The sequence below is a fragment of the Crotalus tigris genome, unplaced genomic scaffold (genome assembly GCF_016545835.1).
Source record: "Crotalus tigris isolate CLP2741 ecotype Arizona unplaced genomic scaffold, ASM1654583v1 scf7180000019707.1183690, whole genome shotgun sequence".
Taxonomy (NCBI): Eukaryota; Metazoa; Chordata; class Lepidosauria; order Squamata; family Viperidae; genus Crotalus; species Crotalus tigris.
This window is the reverse complement of record NW_024097673.1, coordinates 58,376-67,999: the sequence shown is the minus strand read 5'-3', so window position 1 is coordinate 67,999 and position 9,624 is coordinate 58,376. Positions and strand designations below refer to the sequence as shown.

The window sequence follows — 9,624 nt, the reverse complement described above, 5'->3', positions numbered from 1 at the left end:
AATCCAGCTCCTAACTCAATACTCTTTTTGCACAGACTCAGTAGCACTTTCTTCACATTGGCTGACTGAGCACTTGACTCTTCCTATTTATGAATATTCCAACATAAGATATTATCTAAGAATATGTCAGTTAACGATAAGGAAAGTTTAGTTAAATCTACAGGTTTTCAGATGGTGAAAAAGGTTAAATATTTGGGAGTATATTTAACGGCTTCAAATGGAAAATTGTATAAGAATAATTATGAATTATTATGGGCAAAAGTACAAAAGGACTTAAATGACTAGAAAAAGTTGCAATTGTCATTGTTGGGGAGAATTTCAGCTGTAAAAATGAATGTTCTACCAAGATTTCTTTTCTTGTTTCAGATGATACCTATTTTAAAAAAAAGATGTAAATTTGGAGGAATGGCAGAAGGGTATCAATAAATTCATTTGGGCTGGGAAGCTCAAAATTTGAGGGAAAATTTTTATAAAATGTTTTATAGGTGGCATTTAGATCCTAAAAAATTATCTTGTATGTACTCTGATTTACAACCCAAATGTTGGAAATGTGGTAATACGGATGCAACATATTTTCATGTTTGGTGGAATTGTAAAAAGATAAAGGCTTTTTGGATTATGATTTGGTGGAACATTCAAAAGATTTTTAAAAGGAAGATAAAGTTTACTCCTCAATTATTCCTATTGGGTATTTTTGTGGATTTAGATGACAAAGAAACTATTTTAATGTTGAATTTATTAACTGCAGCAAGGTTACTAGTAGGTTCATATTGGAAGAAAGATTCTTTGCCTACTTTAGAAGAATGGATATCTAAAGTTTCTAATTTTGCAGAAATGGCAAAAATTTCTGCTTATTTAAAGGATCATACACAAGAAAGATATATTATTGTATGGAGAAAATGGATAGATTATATTCAGAAGAAGTATGGGACTACAAAGTTTCATTTATTTTATGAGTAAATTTTATAGTAAATGTTGTATAAGAGACTTGTTTATGATGATATAATTTAAGGGGAGTTAAGGACTAAGCATGATTTTTTTTCTTTCCTTTTCTTTTTTCTTTTTTTCTTTTTTTATTGTATATTGTTAATTTTGTTATTAATAACCCTGTACTCTGCTCTGGGAAGTGAGGGGGGGGTTGAGGGTGGGTGGGTGGGTGAGTGGGTGGGTAAATAGGTAGAATAGGATAATATAGATATGGTAATTTACAAGAGAGGTGCTGCTTGGGCACTTCCCCTATGCTGTATTCCTGTATTTGAGAGGAATGAGAGGGGAGGAAGGTGAAGGGAGGAAGTAGAATGGTAAGAGGAGAAGGGGAGGGGAAGAGAGTAGGAGGGGAGGAGAGAAAGAGGAGGGAAGTAGGGATGGTATTAGAGAGGGTGGATGAAGCTTGGGGGGAAGGAGCAAGTGGCACCTATGGTTATGGTCATGGTTATTTTGTAAAGTGAATTTTGTTTTATATGTTGAATAAATGGAAAATAAATTTTTTTTAAAAAAGAAGATCCTTTGAAGAAATATATTTTCCTGCCCTTTTAATATTTCCTTCTCTGGGGGGCTGACTTCCCACATTACAATTGCATGGATGTTAAGCTATCCATGAATAATTAAGCTGTAGGAGATGACTAGGCTGAGCCTGAGGGAGGGGTCAATCACGTCATCAGCATGGAATAAACATGTACTCATTTGAACAACCCTGATTCCTGATTTCTTGTGCTTGACACTTTACTATGTTCTATATATTCTGGGATTAGTAAAACAAATAGAAAGCGCCTGGCTTTTTAACATTTCAACAACTAGATTAAAGGGAGTAAATTTTAATAATGGCTATATTATAATTAAATTAAATAATTAAATATTATAATATTTAATAATAAATATTTGGATATCATTCTTTCTTTTGCTTTAAAAACTAAAACATCTATTCAGTGTTTACATACGAGGTCTGCAACCTTACTGCCTGCCTCATCATTCTTTACACTGTCTGTAAATAAAAATTACTGTACAGTTAGTTCTCAGTTAATAATAGTAACAGAGACCAGGAACCCTGTTCCTAAGCAACATAGCCGTAAAGTATGATGTCATGTGACAATAGTAGTTCCAGCAGTTCCAACTGCAGTTCTTTCATGAAGCCTGCGCAGTTGTTAGAGCAATGTCACATGACTGCCCTTTGCTGCCTTCTGCCACTTTTGTCACTGACTTTGCTTGTCGGAACCTGGCAGTGAAGGTTACAAATGTTGATCATGTGACCATGGAACACTACGACTATATGTAAGTTGTTTATTAAATTAAATCACATGACCTCAGAGATTGCAATAGTTGCAAATTTGAGGGTTAGTTGTAAATCTCCTTGTTCAGCAATCGTAACTTTGAATAGTCATTGAACAAATGGTTGCTAATGAAGGAAAACCTTTATATATATAAACTTATAATTTTAATCACTTTATAATATTTTAAGCAGATTGATAAGATATTAAGATTATTTTTATGGGGCGAATCAACTCATAAAATTCCTTCAGCTAAATTGCAATTATGGGTTTTAATTTTCTGATTTTCAGTTTTCCTCTGTGTGTGTGTGTGTGTGTGTGTGTGTGTGTGTGTGTGTGTGTGTAGATAGATGATAGATAGATAGATAGATAGATAGATAGATAGATAGATAGATAGATAGATAGATAGATAGATAGATAGATTAAATCCAAATAACCATGTTAAAATGGGGGACATAAAATGCGAGCTCTCTTATACCATGGCAGTGGCTTGTTTCCAGGTTTAACAATAGTTCTATACTGAATTAATGGTTGTATAACATAATATAAAGATATTGGAATAAAAGCAGAATTTTGACACTTAGGTGAAATTACAGATTTGCAATCTGGGATAATCCCACTGTGAAAAGTACGGATAAATCCTCTTTTTGGAAGTCATGAGTTATTAGGGTATTAATACTTTTGGATTAGCTTATTGCCAATTATGTTTTTAAACCATCTAAATTACTGTAAGAAGAGTTTGAATTATGTCTGTCTTTCTAGGCGTCCCAGACAAAAAAACAAATCAAAAATATTCATGCCATTTTTTATTATAAGTTTATTGTAGGAGAATCTTGCAAGTCTGAAAGCACTTCCCCCATCCTCTGCCTTCACTTTCTATTGTACTATGTCCTTTCTGAGAAGTTTTCTCCACTCTTATCTCACCTCTGGATTCAGATCTTTCTTAGATCGTTGTCTAGGCTGTGATCCAGTTCTTGAACACTGAGCCCTAAGTAACAAAATAAAATTAAATGTTGAGAAAAGATTTTACACTTAGGCAAGAAAAATCAAATATACAGATACAGATTAGGTGAAACCTGACTAAAAAGCAATAACTGTGAGAGGAATTTTGGAGTCCTAGTGGGCAATCATTTAAATATGAGTCAACAGTGTATGGTAGCAGCCAAAAAAAGCCAACACAATCCTAGGTTGAATTATCAGAGGGATAGAATCAAGATCCCGTGAAGTATTAGTACCACTTTATAAAGCCTTAGTAAGACCACACTTAGAACATTGCTTCCAGTTGTGGGAAGTCACCCCCCCCCAAGAAGGAAATATTTTGAGGAATATTATAAGGCAGAATATTATATTTCCCCAAAGGATCTTAAAGGCAGAAAAGCAGGCCCAGTTTTTCTTAATAGCCCCAAGCAGAAACTAAGCAGGCCAGCTCTGTAGAAATGCAGATTTGATAATCCCATTCAGAAAGATTGAGGTCCCATTCATGAGCAAATACTACTGGGCAGAAGCCCATTCAAGACAAAATATTTTGAAATTCTTTGCAGCAAAATTGATAGCTAACAATAGCAGAGTGATAGAATTAGAACCAGCAAGCCCTCACCCAAAACTCCAACACAGGGCATAGCCATCAACCATAGCCCCAGGGAAGCAGGACATGACCTTTAGGACATAATAGGATTAACCCACCACCATTAGAATACAAAAAGGACATACTGAACCTCAGCTCAAAGTTCATGCCACAGGAACAGGAACATCTCCAAACACAAAAGCCCAAGAAGTATAAAAACCCACCACTCCCAGCTCCATGTGATCAGCCATCCCAGAAACACATGAAGTTTCTGGCAATTCAATAAAGAACTTTCTTTCCAAACAGACTCCATTTTGTTTATTCCCGGCATGGACCAGACCCTGAAGATTTTTCTTTCAACACAGTCTTGGTCACCATATTATAAAAAAGATGTTGAGACTCAAAAAGAATGCAGAAAAGAGCAACTAAGATGATGGAGGCTAAAATATATGAAGAATGGTTGCAGGAATTGGATTTGTCTAGTCTAGTGAAAAGAAGGACTAGGGGTAACATAACAGCAGTGTTCCAATATTTAATGGGCTACCACAAAGAAGAGGGGTCAACCTATTTTTCAAAGCACCAGAAGGCAAGACAAGAAACAATGGATGGAAACTAATTAAGGAGAGAAGTAACCTAGAACTAAGAAAAATTTCTTAAAAGTGAGAACAATTAATCAGTGGAATTGTTTGCCTTAAGAAGTTGTCACTGGAGGCTTTTCAGAAGGGACTGGACAACCACTTGTCTGGAATAGTATGGAGTCTCCTGCTTGTACAGGGATTTGGACTAGAAGACTTCCAAAATCCCTTCCAATTCTGTTTTTCTGTTCTGTTCTTGTCTTCCAAATTATTAAGCTTCTGAATTATTGTCCTCATTGGTACGTGCTTTGGATAATCATCATTCTAAATGTACTATGAATGCTTTTATGAACAATTAAATATTGTAAATGTAAATAATTTAAGACTTGAATGTCATCTGTATTGATTTGTTAAATTGTCATTAAACATTGGCAGTCATGATACAAACATCTGATTTACAAAAAACATATTTACAAATGGGCTGTCTGTTATTAAAAATGGCAAACAGCATTATCCTTCTTCGAGCTAAGAAACTGCTGAAGTCATGTAAAGTTTTCATGAACTGCTAAAGCCTCTCACTTTTAATATATAGCCTGTTTTTAGCAGTTCATGAAATGCCAACCACCATTTTTAATAATAGATAATCCATTCAAAAGTATGAGCTTTGACTTACATGATGTAATGGTATTTGGAATGATTTAGGGCAGTGATGGCGAACCTTTTAGAGATCGAATGCCCCAAAATCAGCCGAACCCCTGGCCCGGCCCCACTCTACCCGTTCCACCCTCAGGGCCATTCACCACAGATCGTCCAGGCAGTCTTGCAGCACCATGGCGGCCATGCCCTCTGCCCACATCCCGCAGCATCATCTGCATGTGATGGGGCACAAAGGCGGAGTCTTACCCTTGCTGCTTGGCTGCCATATGCTTGGCTGTGCTGCTCTGAGTAGGCTGCACCTGGGGGGGTCTCCCCTCCAGGCAGGCTGCTGGTGAGGAGAGGGTTGTGGGGGGAGGTTGGGCTAGGGCAATGGCGCATGTGCCCACAGAGAGGGCTCCGAGTGCCACTTCTGGCATGTGTGCCACATGTTCACCACCACTGATTTAGGAAGACAGAAGGAAGAGATGCTGCCTAGGGAATTTTATATAAGAGAGGGCATAATACATAGCAGCATAATGAGCAGAACAAGTAATTCAGAAAGGAATCCCTAATATCTCAGCTGTAAAAGAGATAGTAGGAAATCTGTAGTTGCAGGATTCTGTAACCATAGGCTTATAATAAAGTAGAATTTGGTCATCTGATCTGTTTCTTGCTTGGTATATCTGGGAAGGCTGATACATACAAATTCAATGTAAAGACAAACTTAAGAACAGATCTTATTCTTAACCTGCCTGTATTAATTTTTGGACAGTTAATGGACAGGATGTGTTTAGTCGTGTTATTAATATATCCTAAATGACCCTACATTTATACAAATTAGGACTATATTATTTATTTGTTTACAAGAATTCTGGGATAATAATATTGGAAAATATTGGACAAATATTGCATTTGTTCCTTTTTATTTCAGTCTTTTATTGTTGGTTATTTCTCTGTAAAGATATGATTCTTTTATGTATTTATTTATTTTAAATGTGCATACAAAAATATATTAAATCTGAATGAATCAGCTTGGTATCTACTCTCTACTATTAAATACTAAAATAATATTTGTATTTTTTATATTTTTAATTGTGTAATTTTGTTTTAATGTTTTTAAGTTTTTTAAATTGTTTGTATCCCACCTTTCTTATACTGTTCTACAACTGTAATTAAGATTTGATTGATTGGTGTGAATGAACATATTATTTCAATAATTACAGCTGAGAGAAATTGAAATATGAAAATTGGAGAATTGATATCTTCAACTTCTTGTGAAAGCCTCAAACTGGTCAGCAACTTAAGAGTTGTATAAAATATCTACTAGATATTTTATATATAAATAAAAGAGATTCTACCACAGTAGAGTTTCACAACAGAAATTAAATTGAGTATCAATTTAAATTACAGCAGAAGCACATGCAATTCAGGTGGTAAAAAATCTTTACATAGTAATAAAACTATCACAGTTGTTAGTCATAAACTCAGCTTGGTAGGAATCATATTTAGGATTAAATTTGTTGAGAAATACCAGAATCCTACCTCGTACCATTTATAACAGGGATCCCCAATACCTAGGTCTTGGACCGGTACTGATCCGCAGCCTATTAGGAACCAGGCCACATAGCTGAAGGTGAGCTGCAGGTGGGCAAGGAAAACTTCATCTGTGCATGCATGGGATCTAGGTTGCATGTGAAACCATCCACCACTACCCTGTCCTGGAAAAACTCTTCCATGAAACCAGTCCCTGGGATCAAAAAGGTTGGGGACTGCTGATGTATAGAACTTAGATTTTTAGTCAACAAATATTTTTAAGGTGCTAACCTTCCTTTTTAAATGAATATGATAGTTCATTTATCATGAAGTAACAAGATAATTTAAGAAATGAAATCTTTGGAAAAGCATCAAAGTAGTTGAAGATTCTGACCTAATACTAGATCAGAATGTATGACTTGGAGACTAAGCAATTCCTAAATCAGTGTTTGAACTAAAACCCCAAAGTGAACCGAGGTCCCAAAGTTAAAAAGAGAAATGCGCATGTTTAAAGCAGAAAACTAAAACAAAGTGTAGACACAATTTTTAGAAGAACTAATGTCTTTCAGGGTGGCTCAAAATGGATAATAACAAAATAATCAGTATTTAAAAATTAAACACTTGTTTGAATATGGTTGAAGAAATAGAAAGATTTTAGTTTAAGAGGGATGAACCCTCCAAGTAAGACAGAACTTTTTCTTTTCTCTTTTTTATTTTGTTTTTTGATATGAGAAATACAAAAATGTTTGGGATGATCAATATAAAGGATTGGATAACTAAATGGATAACTAAAAAGGAAAAAAATGTTTTGAATAGTAAAAGATTAGATGATTGGATTTATTAAATTGAACATTTAAAGATTAAACATAGGTTTAATTATGGGTAAAAAGAACAGAAAAGAAATGGAAATAAGTGTATACTAGTTCAAGAGGGATATGTATTTTAAGTAATATATTATTTTCTTATTTTTCTCTCCCCCCCCCCCTTTTTTTCTTTTTCTCTCATTTTTTCTTTTTCTATGTTTTTGCGTCTTTTTCTTACTTACTTTTTAAGACATGAAAATAGATTTAAATACTTTAAGGTAATTAACTCTGGGAAAATTTTAACCGGTAAGAATGTTTTGAACATTGTAGGGAAAATAAATTTAAATAAGAATTGTAACCAGGATTCATGACAAGGCAACCAAGGTGACCAGATAGAAAAGAAGCATGATATTGATGTGATTATTATTGGTAGAAATTTTAGAAAAATCTCTATATTTAATTGTTACCTATCAAATTAATAAGAATTGTATTAATTAAGGTTGCAAAGAAAATATTATTGGAAGAAGAGAAAATCAAGCAAAGCTATTAGGAGGGCTTTGGAATACAGAAACTGACTGTTAGTGATTACTTTGTAAACATAAACCCAGACAACATGCTGTTTACCAAATATCAAGGTGTTTATGTTAAAAAATCAATAATATATATATATATATTTAAAAAAGAATCAATAGTATATTTGGGAAGTAAGAAGGAAAATTCATTATTTTAAACCCTAAACAAAGATATCAGGGTAATCTTACTGGAAAAATAGAAGAAACAAGTACATTCTAGTTTGAGCTTTCAGATAACTACTTCCAGCCTAGAGGTGTATTATACAAATACCCTTATTCTTCTCTTTCTTTCATTATTACTGAATAAAGAGACTTGGCCAGTCCCTCTCTAACAGTTGGTGATTATTGGTGGTTGCTGAGATTTCCATTTAGCTTGAATGGAGCAAAACTAATCAGCCATTGTGGCAATGTAGTTAAAAGGTAAAAACAATCATGTTTCCTGAAAAAAAAAAAACCTATGCTGGAAATATATGCCAAAAATGAAGGATCCCTACTTTTGGATTTCCATCATGCAATGTTCAGAGAAATGAAGTATTAGTTGAATATCATTCAGTTTGGGCAGAAAAAAATATTGATATTGGCACTTTTGGGAAATATTGGGGGTTTATATCTGGCAGCTCCTGCATTGCCCACTCTGCAATAGAACAGCCTAGAGTAGATATCCAAATTGCCTTTAAGTGAAGATGGAGTCCAGTAAATTTTTATCTGAAATCTCTGCAATTTGTGTGACTGAATTTGCATTCCCTAGTGATATATTCAAATTTTCAGTGACAAAAACTAGTTGTCTTTCTAGTTGCCTATCTTTTTTTTAATAGACATTTTATTGGGTTTTTTTTAATTTTAACATCAAAGTACTCAGGAAAACACCATGGTGAAAGAGTAATCAATCATAACAAAACAAGTCATATATATATAACTAAAATTAATACCTTAAAAAAAATTCCCCCCTCTATTTCCTCACATAATATAGCAAATTTAGTTCTACTTATTTTTACTTAAAATTCAATCAATCCACAGAATCATCCCTACTATTCCATCTACATAAATCACTCCTGCTTTTAAGCTCCACTAATTTCAATTAAAATATTCCAATTGATCTTAAACAAACATATTAATAAAATTTTGGGTATCCCTTCTAAACACATAATATTCCAAGAATAACATTCTAATATTTTTATATATATTCCATCTCTTAATTTGATATATCATTAATTAATACCCTTTCTTCTCTTATCGTAGATCTCTCTAATTCTTCTGCTATTACAAAATAGTTTTCTATATAAACAAAGTAAAAAAAACAAAAAAGAATCATTTCGACCTGTTAAGTAAAATTTAATTCTCAACCAAATTAAATATCGTATCTAAGACAGACATATTATTACACCAATTATTATCTTACTGCTTTCATTTACTCGATTAGATTGTTCAATCAGTCCAAATTTCTAAAGCCTTTTTGACCCAATAATTAAAATTTTAAATCACATTTTTAAATCTAACTCTGGCTTTTTTTCTATACCAAGCTGGTTTCCGTACTGTCGTTTCTATATCATCAAATCTCAGTATTTGAGTACTAATGTTTATCAACAAATCAATCTGATCAAAGTTCTCTTCCCCTTCTTTCAGTATCATATACTCAGTATAGTCCATTTTATTCCACATTATAAATTCAGCTTGCTT

The 9,624-nt window shown here is 33.7% G+C and overlaps 1 long non-coding RNA gene across 1 annotated transcript in view; it reads left to right on the top strand.

The window, feature by feature from the left end:
- Positions 1-2,018: 2,018 nt before the first annotated feature.
- The window catches only part of LOC120317583, a 59,311-nt gene continuing 51,705 nt past the window's right edge, over positions 2,019-9,624 (top strand). The window contains exon 1 of the long non-coding RNA XR_005559273.1: positions 2,019-2,268. This is a non-coding gene — a long non-coding RNA (uncharacterized LOC120317583). The remainder of the gene's footprint in view (positions 2,269-9,624) is intronic.